This window comes from Budorcas taxicolor, chromosome 21 (genome assembly GCF_023091745.1).
Source record: "Budorcas taxicolor isolate Tak-1 chromosome 21, Takin1.1, whole genome shotgun sequence".
In the NCBI taxonomy this organism is placed as follows: domain Eukaryota; kingdom Metazoa; phylum Chordata; class Mammalia; order Artiodactyla; family Bovidae; genus Budorcas; species Budorcas taxicolor.
Window position 1 is genome coordinate 28,742,623 of NC_068930.1, and position 12,053 is coordinate 28,754,675.

The following is a 12,053-nucleotide window of genomic DNA, read 5'->3' on the forward strand; positions in this document are numbered from 1 at the left end:
GCCAATATCCCCAAGGGCTTTTCTCCTTCTATACACACCCTGCTGACAGGAAGAAGATTTCTGTGATGAAGACCGCACAGCTTACAGCTCTCAGTGAGCATCATTGTCACCCGAATTTCAGAAGCTTGATCTTTATCCGTCTTTACAAATACTTTCTTTTCTTTATCTGGATCTTTTCCTTTTTTTCCTTTAGCCACAGACTTTATTGCTTGAATATTTGCAACTATTATTCTATACACTTTTAATTTCTTCCAAAACTCTATGCTCCATATTTGCTAGGTCACTTCACTCTCCGTTTTATTCTACATTTCCATCAAGCAGTGTTTCCCCGAATCACAATCTGCCTGGTTGTGTATTGTTGCTGTTCAGTTGCTAAGCTGTGTCTGTGTCTTTGTGATGGCATGGACTGTAGGCCACCAGGCTCCTCTGTCCCAGGCAAGAATTTCCCAGGCAAGAACACTGGAGTGGGTGCCATCCCTTCTCCATATTTGGATCTTTTTCATCTACTAAGATCCCATGGAAAATATGCTCAAAATACCTTATTGAAGTCCATCTTTTAGAATTATCCTCTCCCTGAATATTGCAATATCCTTCACCTGAGCGCTGGCCTCCGAAAGAGTGACACTTCTCAGGTCGTTCTTCTGTCTTCTACCCAGCTTGAGTGAAAATAAACACAAAACACCAAACTCTGTCGCTATGTCAGATACGATATCGTCAACACGGTTCAGAAGTGACAATGCAAAACAATTTTTTAAACAAAAGCATGTTCATTATGCAATCTGAGACAAAGTGCAATCAGGAGGGAGCCTGATTATACTTTAAAAGAAAATGCAGTCAGGAGTGAGTCTGGAATCAGAAGCAGCTTTGGTATTTGTTGGACTGTGATCCTCAGCCACTTTTGCCTAAACACAGAGAATGGATGGGTCTGGTGCCCTGTGTGCTGGGCTGCAGGCCCAATTTCTTCACACAGGTCAGATGAACTGGGCCCACCACCCCTGTGCTCAGTGGGCAAAGCTGAGTCGCTCTCTTGTCCTCATGGGGCTAGCGGGAGGGACTGACTGAAGACAAAGTGCCATGGGTTACACTGCGGAGGGGTGTGATGCAGGAGAAGGGTGCCGATTTTATTGATGGCAGCCCCATCCACTTCTTCTTCCATCTTCCTGGCTTCCTCCAATTCTCCTGGATTTAACACCAATTAACCTCAACTTCAACCCCTTACCTAGATTTCTCAAGAATTTCATCTGTGTATAAATAGGAAGAGGAAAAAAAAATAAAACAATGAACCTTTTTTGCTGTGCTCAAAGACTCAGCATAAAAATCCTGTTTTTAAAACAGAGTATAGCACCAGAACACTACACCTTATTCCCTTTCATTTCCTTTTATAATAGTTGAAAATAACACGAGGTGCTTTGACCGAAAGTCAAGCTTGTTCTAGACCTGTTCAGTTCAGTTTAGTCGCTCAGTCGTGTCCGACTCTTTGCGACCCCATGAATTGCAGCACGCCAGACCTCCCTGTCCATCACCATCTCCCGGAGTTCACTCAAACTCACATCCATCGAGTCCGTGATGCCATCCAGCCATCTCATCCTCTGTCGTCCCCTTCTCCTCCTGCCCCCAATCCCTCCCAGCATCAGGGTCTTTTCCAATGAGTCAACTCTTCTCATGAGGTGGTCAAAATACTGGAGCTTCAGCTTTAGCATCATTCCTTCCAAAGAACACCCAGGGCTGATCTCCTTTGGAATGGACTAGTTGGATCTCCTTGCAGTCCAAGGGACTCTCAAGAGTCTTCTCCAACACCACAGTTCAAAAGCATCAGTTCTTCAAGGCTCAGCTTTCCTCAAGGTCCAATTCTCACATCCATACATGACTACTGGAAAAACCATAGCCTTGACTAGATGGACCTTTTTTGGCTAAGTAATGTCTCTGCTTTTGAATATGATATCTACGTTGCTCATAAATTTTCTTCCAAGGAGTTAGCATCTTTTAATTTCATGTCTGCAGTCACCACTTGCAGTGATTTTGGAACCCCCAAAAATAAAGTCTGACTCTGTTTCCACTGTTTCTCCATCTATGTGCCATGAAGTGATGGGACCAGATGCCACGATCTTAGCTTTCTGAATGTTGACCTTTAAGCCAACTTTTTCACTCTCCTCTTTCACTTTCATCAAGAGGCTTTCTAGTTCCTCTTCACTTTCTGCCATAAGGGTGGTGTCATCTGCATATCTGAGTTATTGATATTTCTCCCGGAAATCTTGATTCCAGCTTGTGCCTCTTCCAGCCCAGCGTTTCTCATGATGTACTCTGCATAGAAGGTAAATAAGCAGGGTGACGATACACAGCCTTGACGTACTCCTTTTCCTATTTGGAACCAGTCTGTTGTTCCATGTCCTGTTACTTCCTGACCTGCATATAGGTTTCTCAAGAGGCAGGTCAGGTGGTCTGGGATTCCCATCTCTTTCAGAATTTTCCACAGTTTATTGTGGTCCACACAGTCAAAGGCTTTGGCATAGTCAATAAAGCCGAAATAGATGGGTTTTTTTGGAACTCTCTTGCTTTTTCCATGATCCAGAGGATGTTGGCAAGTTGATCTCTGGTTCCTCTGCCTTTTCTAAAGCCAGCTTGAACATCTGGAACTTCATGGTTCACATAGTGCTGAAGCCTGGCTTGGAGAATTTTGAGCATTACTTTACTAGCGTGTGAGATGAGTGCAATTGTGCGGTAGTTTGAGCATTCTTTTCCTTGCCTTTCTTTGGGATTGGAATCAAACTAACCTATTCCAGTCCTGTGGCCACTGCTGAGTTTTCCAAATTTGCTGGCAAATTGAGTGCAGCACTTTCACAGCATTGTCTTTCAGGATTTGAGATAGCTCAACTGGAATTCCATCACCTCCACTAGCTTTGTTCGTAGTGATGCTTTCTAAGGCCCACTTGTCTTCACATTCCAGGATGTCTGGCTCTAGGTGAGTGATCACACCATCGTTTTTATCTTGGTCGTGAAGCTCTTTTTTGTACAGTTCTTCTGTGTATTGTTGCCACCTCTTCTTAATATCTTCTGCTTCTGTTAGGTCCATACCATTTCTGTCCTTTATTGAGCCCATCTTTGCATGAAATATTCCCTTGGTATCTTTAATTTTCTTGAAGAGACCTCTGGTCTTTCCCATTTTATTGCTTTCCTTTATTTATTTGCATGAATCACTGAGGAAGGCTTTCTTATCTCTCTTTGCTCTTCTTTGGAACTCTGCATTCAGATGCTTATATCTTTCCTTGCAGATGGTGATTGCAGACATGAAATGAAAAGATGCTTACTCCTTGGAAGGAAAGTTATGACCAACCTAGACAGCATATTCAAAAGCAGAGACATTGCTTTGTCAACAAAGTCTGTCTAGTCAAGGCTAAGATTTTTCTAGTAGTCACGTATGAATGTAAGAGTCAGACTATAAAAACAGCTGAGCAGAGAATTGATGCTTTTGAACTGTGGTGTTGGAAAAGACTCTTGAGAGTCCCTTGGACTGCAAGGAGATCCAACTAGTCCATTCCAAAGGAGATCAGCGCTGGGTGTTCTTTGGAAGGAATGATGCTAAAGCTGAAGCTCCAGTATTTTGGCCACCTCATGCAAAGAGTTGATTCTTTGGAAAAGACCCTTATACTGGGAGGGATTGGGGGCAGGAGGAGAAGGGGACGACGGAGGATGAGATGGCTGGATGGCATCACCGACTAGATGGATGTGAGTTTGAGTGAACTCCGGGAGATGGTGATGGACAGGGAGGCCTGGCGTGCTGCAGTTCATGGGGTCGCAGAGTTGGACACGACTGAGCGACTGAACTGAAATGAACTGAAATGAACTGAACTGAATTGAACTGAAGAACCAACGACTGAAAGAAAAACTTTACAGAACTTAGAACAATTTTGGATGAAGGAATTTCTTTTAAGTTCAGGTATTGTTAATTTACAATAATTTGTTTGTTTAAGGTGTATAGCAAAGTGATTCAGTGATTCAGCCTCTCAGGTGCTTCCTTGGACAAAATTCACTCCCTTTGGGAGGCCCGTGGGCCATGCCCTCAACTCAGAACAGCTAAGAATCCTGAATACGCAAAGCAGCATGTGGTGGTGCTTGTGGGGGTTTTTAGACCGAATAAATTATTCTAACATGATACAAGTACCAAGCCCAGAGGTCAAGAGAGGATCTCATAACCTATCTTCAAACAGAAGGCCCTGCTCCCTTGAATGTGGGTGCGTGAAACAGCGCTTGGGAAGGAAAGAGGTGTGTCATGAATATTTTGCCTGCAGAGGACAAAGTGGTGTGTAGAGAGGATGCGCAGGCACGTCCCAGGACACTGAGCACACGGACACAGTGACTGGACTCTCAGCCCTGCTCTTGGGCATCGCACTGTCTCCACCGCTGACACAGGGGGAGTAACTCACCCGTGTCCTGGAGAGTATGGTCACATGACCTGAACCTGGCCGATCGGTGTGTTCTATCCCTCCTGGCCACCGTGACTGGCTCAGGACTGGTGCGGTGACCAATCGGGGCCCAGGGCCGGGCCTCTCGCTGGAAGCAAGGGAAGAGGAGCTCGCCTTCTGCCAGAAGGGGTGGGGCTGGGTGAGGTCAGGCTCCAGCAGTGGGAGGGGCGTGAGGTCAGCCTGGGGCAGTTGGTGACCTTCCTGAGCCCATGAGGGCAGAGCTGCTGGCCTGAGAATGAGGCCGTTGCTGAGCCCAGGGGTTGAGAGCGCCGGTTCCTGCTGTGGTCCCGGAGCTCCACCTGAAACCGGAGGGAAGCGGTCTGCCTGTGAGTCCTCTCCTGCTTGCCTGTCAGCTTGTTTGAACCATGTTGGGTTTTCTGTCCAGCTGGCTAAGTGGAGACCCTGGAAATGCAGCTGTGTGGGTTTTGGCTGGCTTCAGGGAAGAAATGCCAGATGACACTTGGAGACGCCAGTTTAATCTGGATTCAGGTCGTATCTCTTGAAAATGAAGTGAAAGTCCCTCATTCGTGTATGATTCTTGCGACCCCATAGGCTATACAGTTCATGGAATTCTCCAGGCCAGAATACTGGAGTGGGTAGCCTTTCCCTTCTCCAGGGGATCTTCCCAGTCCAGGGATTGAACCCAGGTCTCCTGCATTGCAGGCAGATTCTTTACCAGCTGAGCCACAAGAGAAGCCCATGACTACTGGAGTGGGTAGCCTGTCCCTTCTGCAGTGGATCAGGATTCCCAACCCAGGAATCAGACCTGGGACTCCTGCATGGCAAGAGGATTCTTTACCAGCTGAGCTATCAGGGAAGCCCAGTATCTCTCTTTTTTTTTTTTTTTTTCCACCATGTTGAGTTTATTATTCCAATGGCACTAATACAGCTGGAGGTGCTCAGTGACACTGTGCGGGCGGGGTTTCCTGCCTTCTAGCTTCTGTCCAAAGAGAACATCTACCCGCTTGTTTCTTGCCCCTACTGGAGGAAAATCCACTAGGGGCCATTTACCCAAATAAACCTCTTAATGCGTTTATTTTTAACTTTTTGACATTAAGTTTCCCTCTCAACAAAAAAGTATTGGTTGTCCCATCCCCTACCCCATTCCCACCGGCCAGATAAGTGCCTGCTCCGAGGGCACTTGTTGCCCCTAAAATCTGGAAAGAAATATCGAAAGAAACAGCATCAAGTGTTCATGTTGAGTGATGGCACGAAGTGGGCCCCAGAAACCTGTCAGGCAGAGCATTACTGGGTCTGGACAGCCTCGAGGTGTTGTGGAGAATGTGGGGGCTTGTTGCTGTGGTCACTTGTCCCTGGGCGCAGGGGCCGCGCCAAGTCCCACCCAGTGGCAGGCTAAGCAGAGGCCGCCTACAACTTGTCCAGGAAGTTGTCCAAGGCTGGGATCCCTTCCTTCAGGCCTTTGCGCTTGCGTGTCTCCACCACCACCTGACTGGGGCGGCTGGTGTTGTCAAAGGGGTCACCAGGCAGGATCTGCCAGTGGTCGAACACACACTGGGGGAAGGCCTGGCCACCCGTGTTGGACCTCAGGTCAGCGGTGAAGCCAAAGGACTCATTGACAGGGAGGTAGGCCTTCACAACAAACATGGGAGTGCCGGCCACCTGGGTCTCCTCAAAGCCGTGGTCCCGCTTTCTGTTCAGGACACCGTAGATACCACCAACCACTTGTTCCGGACACTGGATCTCCACAAGATAGATGGGCTCCATGAGCCGGGGCTGGGCAGTCAGCACACTGGCATACAGGCAGCGCCAAGCTGTGGGGATGATCTGGCCACCCCCACGGTGGATGGCATCAGCGTGCAAGCGTCACATCATGGACGTCAAAGCGCACGCCCCGCATATTCTCCTCGCACAGCGCCCCCTCCTTGGTGGCCCACTGGAAGCCAGCCACCACACTGTCCTTGATTTCATTGAGGTACTGTACACCCTTGGTGATGTCCGTGAGGATGTTGGGGCCCGTGCCATCAGGGCCGAAGCACCAGATCTTATGGGCCTCAGCCACGTCCCACTCGTACTTCTCAGCCAGGTAGCGGGCCCGCTGCTTGAGCTCCTGGCGTGCAGACACCTCGCCCTTGTCGATGTCCTCAGCCAGGCCATCAGGGAAGGGCCGCGCCTTCATGTAAAGCCTATTGTGCTTGTTGGGGGACTTGGACAGGCAGAGTATGTTCGACTCCTCACTGACAGTCTCCCGGTATGAGACAACTGGGTCAGATTTCTTGATGGGGATGCAAGCATGATCCTCCTCCAGGTCCTTGAGGCAGATCTCCAAGTGCAGCTCCCCAGCCCCTGCGATAATGTGCTCCCTGGACTTCTCGATGATGCACTGCAGCATGGGGTCCGACTTGGCCAGCCGCTTCAGACCTTCCACCAGCTTGGGCAGGTCGGCCGGGTTCTTGGCCTCCACAGCGACCCTGACAACAGGGCTCACGCTGAACTTCATCACCCGCATGTTGTGGGCATGCTCGAAGGTGGTGATGGTGCCAGTCTTCACCAGGAACTGGTCCACGCCCACCAGACCCACAGTGTTGCCACAAGGCACATCCTCGATGGGCTCCACGTAACGGCCCATCATCAGGATTGTCCTCTGGATCGGCTTCAGGTACAGGTCCTCCTTCTTCCCAGGAGTATAGTTGGGTCCCATGATGCGGACCTTCAGGCTGGTAGACACCAGCCCTGAGAAGACCCGGCCGAAGGCGTAGAACCGACCTTTGTCAGAGGTCGGCACCATTTTGGAAATGTCCATCATGAGAGGGCCTTTGGGATCACAGCTTTTAATGCCCATGGCTGCCTCATCGTCTGGGGGACCCTCATACAGGAGCTCACAGCGGTACTTCTGGGCTGTCCCAGGGGAAGGCAGGTGGATGGTGATCATCTGCAGCAGGGCGTCCCCAGCAGGCAGCCAGCGGCGCATCACAGCCTTCAGAAGTGGTTTGCCCTCCTTGTCCTTATCTTCACTGTCCAACTTGATGTCCAGTTTTTCAATTAGTTTTGCCGTCTCCTCTTTCTTGAAGTTCATGATTGCATCAAACACCTTGAAGATTGGGTCCAGGATGAGCTGGCAGAACGTCCGTGGCAGCTTCTTGCCATCAGGGCTATTGGCTGACTTGCTGAACTTGCCAGTGGCTGGATCAAAGCACCGGTCTCCCCACAGCTTTTTCATCATGTCCTCCACCTTCTTGGCCCGCTCAGCAGGCCCTAGCTGTCCCTCGCCCTTGGCGGCAAACTTGGCCACATACATCTCTGCAAACTGCTTCAGGGTAAAGGCCCAACCATGGAGACCAGATCCAAAGCCAACAGTACCAAGGACGGGGTCAATCCTGATGTTGCCCATGGGGCCGCTCTCGCCCTCGCCGTAGGTAGAGATAATGACGTTGACATTCTCCACGATACGCTGGAAGGTTTGGTAGAGCTCCTCAGGCTCCAGCTGCAGCTCAAGCAGGGCCCGGTCCATCTTGTTCATCATCAGCACTGGCTTGATGTGCTCAGCGATGGCCTGGCGCAGCACCGTCTCTGTCTGCACACACACACCAGACACACAGTCCACCACCACCAAGGCACCGTCAGTGACACGGAGTGCGGATGTCACCTCTGAGGAAAAGTCGACGTGCCCAGGGGACTCAATGAGGTTGATGAGGAAGCCAGAGCCATCCTTGCTCTGCTTGATGAAATTCAAGTCGTTCTCTGAAAGCTCGTAGGAAAGGGAGATGGCCGTTGACTTGATGGTGATGCAACGCTCCTGCTTGTCCTTCCGGGTGTCAGTGAAGCGGGTCTCCCCAGCCCGGGCAGAGGCGATGATACCCGCCTTACACACCAGGGAGTCTGTCAGAGTGGACTTGCCATGGTCCACGTGGGCGATGACAGACATGTTCCGGACGTTGGCCTTCTTGTCCATGATGGCCCGGATCTGGTCTACTGTGAAGTTCACCATGGTGGCGGATGGCGGTGGATTCTCCCAAGCAGATCCGAGCGAGCTGGGTTGCGCCGAGCAGCCCAGTATCTCTTAAGGCCAGCTATTCATTGATATCTCTTAAGGCCAGCTATTAATTGTAGGATTACCCTAATTAGTCTTCACAGGATTAAGGTAGCAACCTGCTAAGGTAGCAATCGATGTCTTTTTTCTAGAGGACAAAACTGGGGCTCAGAGAAGCGGGTAACAGGTAACACAGCTACAGCAAGGAAGTGTGCACCTAGACAAACTCCCCAGATCCTGCTGTTAGAACCCAGGGAAGCCATATGGTGTGGCTTGTCCATGTGACAGGGGCTAAGGCACCCAGCCCACACTGGATACTGTGGGGACCTGACTTGGTAACTGCCGTCTGGAAGCTCTGAGACTCACAAAAGCAATTTGCACTGAAGAGAGGAAGGACACCTCCCTTCATCCGCCCCGCCACACCCTCCGGGTTCTCCCATACCCTGCCCCCTTTCTCTTGCTTTGTGAGGGAATAAGAGTCACACTCATGTGACCACATTGGCTGTCCACTGTTCACGAGCTACCAAGTGGAGCTGCTACAGGAGAGGCCATGAGCCTTTGCCCCTGAGTACCTCTCTTTCCTTTGCACTGTGGGAGCCCTCCTCCACACCTGCACACCAGAGGCCTTTTCTGAGACACGTAGGGACCCTCCCTCAGTTTGCAACAGGTTGCCTCCATCGCTGTCCTTTCAATGCCTCCCTTGAAACTCAGCTCATGAGCTCCTTTGTCTGCATCGCGGCCCACCTGGCTGCCACGGGAGGGACAGAGCTGACAATGAATCCAAAGCTCGAATCTCACAGCCAGGAATCTGTGTATAAAGGACCTGATTATTCACGCTGTAGGGGCTGTAGTAGGTTGCAGGGATCCGTAACCAGGGCTTAGGCCAAAGTGACTCCACAGCTGTTTTAATGCCTGGGGAGGGTTCTGGCTATAGTGTGGGTGGGGTGAGTCTCCTGAGGTTGTGAAGGCCCCCTGTGTGCAGGTTCATGGTGCAGAGAGAAGAGAAGGTGGAGTCCTTCCCTGGAGGTGGTCACAGCTCATGGACGAGCCAGACAGGCAGGCAGGGCTCGATAGCACCTGAGCTGCCTTCATGAGTGAATGGTGTGGGGGCAGAGGAAGAGAATCAGGTCTGCTCCCTTATGTGGTGCCCAGGGCAGGTTGTCACCAGACTAAACACTTACTATGGTGATGATCATCACTGCTGTCTGCAGAGGGTTTACATTGGTGTGTGTCTACATCTGAGCAGTCAGGCTGTTGCTAAACCACACTGGCCATGGGCATTGCCTCTCCTTAGAACTTGATATGTTTCGTCTCTTCCTTACTGAACATTCATTGCCAAGAGGGTTTTGGGGCCACAAGGATGTTGGCTTTTTCTCTAGCTTTGTCTCATGAGGGATGAGTTTCTGATTGTTGGTGTGGTTTGTTTTTCCAGCTCCCTTTCTTGGCTTATTTTGTGAGTTTGTTTCTGCCAGAGGAAGGGCTTAGGATCTGGCTTCTGGCTGAGATGTGACACTTACCACAGCAATGCCGACCTGGAGATCATGACCACATTTGCCAAAAGGGCTTTGTTTTGCAGAATACATCTCGAAAGTACCTACACTGTCCTTTCAGATACGCAAAGGCTATTTGAAATGAAATAAAAAACAAGAATTCTCAAGTTGACTCTTACAATATGCGGGGAATCAGAAAAATCCCCTGGAGAAGGGAAACACTACCCACTCCAGTATTCTGGCCTAGACAATTCCTTGGAGTGTATAGTCCATGGGGTCACAAAGAATCAGACAAAATCGGATGACTGAACAACAACAGCGATGATGTCTCACCATTTGTCAAACAGAGAAACCAGCAGTATTTGCACGACTGTGTGCATGTTCAGGTGCTCATTCGTGTCCAACTCTTTGCAGCCCTGTGGCCTGTAGCACCCAAGATCCTCTATCTGTGGAATTTTTCAGGCAAGAATACGGAAATGGATTGCCATTTCCACCTCCAGGGGATCTTCCCCACCCAGGGACTGAACCCAGGTCTCCTGCATTTCACAATCTACACTGGCTGGCGGGTTCTTTTCTGCTGAACCGTCTGGGAAACAACTCATTACATCACTGGGTTATTCTAAAGTACTTCACTTAGAGTCTGGCAATCGGGAAGTTCTCACTGGTGATGTGAATATTCAGTCATGTATCATTATTGCTCATATGATAATGGAATGGCCACGCTCACAAAGGAGAAAGAAGAGCCTTTCCAAGTCCAGTTAAATCCTTCACCACACATATCTTCTTTAAATCTTCTGACTTTGAAATAAACATCAAGCATAAAGACATTGGTTATGGCCACCAGGAAAGATCGAGTTCTACTAGTAAGTGACGAGGCTTCTTCCAGTTCCAACATGCATGTGTTGTTTCCCCGGCATCACCCAGCACTTCTGTGACAGCAGCTGGGGGTCCTGCAACTTAACTCATGTGGACCCTGCCTATCTGGGGGTAGTTCCAGACCCCACAGGTTAAAGGCCCAGCCCTACAAGACTCTGCCCCCACTCCAGCCATCATTTGCAAGCCCAGATTGTCACCTGCGCTCTGACCCGCTGGCTACCCGTTCCGAGGTTCTAATGACTTTGGGTTCTATTAATTTTTGGAGTGGTCGCGGAACTCAGAGAAACATGTTGCCTAGTAGATCACAGCCTTATTGTAAAAGGTAATAAACTCAGGAACAGCAGATGGAGGGGGATACATAGGACAGGGTGTGTGTGGGGGAGGCACGGAACTTCACGCTCTCCGAGCCTCACTTTCCCCAAATCTGCATGTGTTCCTCAACCCAGAAGCTGTCCAGACCCTGTTTGGGGATTTTTATGGAGGAGTCATCACACAAGCACAATTGATTAAATCAGTGGCTGTTGGTGATCGCTTCAACCAGAAGCCCTTTTGGCTTTCCCAGACATGGTCAGGGGAGGAGCGGGGCAGAGGAGGGACCGGAAATTCCAATCCTTAACCATGTGCTTACTTGCCCTGGCAAGCAGCGCCCCCCTTTGGAAAGGAGGCACTCTCCGAAAAGTCACCTCATTCACCTAACAAGAGACACCTTGACTGCTCTCCCCACTTCGGTAATTGCCAGAGTTTTAGGAGCTCTGTGCCAGGACCGGGGGCAAAGACCAAAAATGTATTTCTTATTATTAATACAAATCACAAGGTCACGGTGACCCCAAACATCAGTGATAATTTGGTTCTATAGCCTTAAAAGTTTTTCAGCAGTTGAGTGGGCTTTTTTAAACAAAATTTGGGGGCCACACCTCGAGGCATGCGGTGATCTTAGTTTCCCAATCAGGGACTGAACCCACTCTCCCTGCATTGGAAGGCAGAGTGTTAACCGCTGGACCACCAGGGAAGTCTCTGATTGGGCCCTTTTTAGGTGAAACTGTTATTGGCATAAACTAAATGGTTCAAGATTTCAAAAAGCTGGAGCTGAGCATGAGCCATATTCCTGTGGTGTCTTCAGATCATTATCGACTTTTCCATGGCCCCTACAACCCTCAGCTTTCCCCTGAGATGAATCAGTCCTCAGGAAGCCTGTTGCCTGCCCCTGCTCAAGACCAGAGTCTATTCAGCGGCCACTGG

General features: G+C 49.8%; 1 pseudogene; it reads right to left on the minus strand.

The window, feature by feature from the left end:
- Positions 1 to 5,631: 5,631 nt before the first annotated feature.
- LOC128066751 (elongation factor 2-like) overlaps positions 5,632 to 12,053 on the minus strand; it is a 66,544-nt pseudogene continuing 60,122 nt past the window's right edge.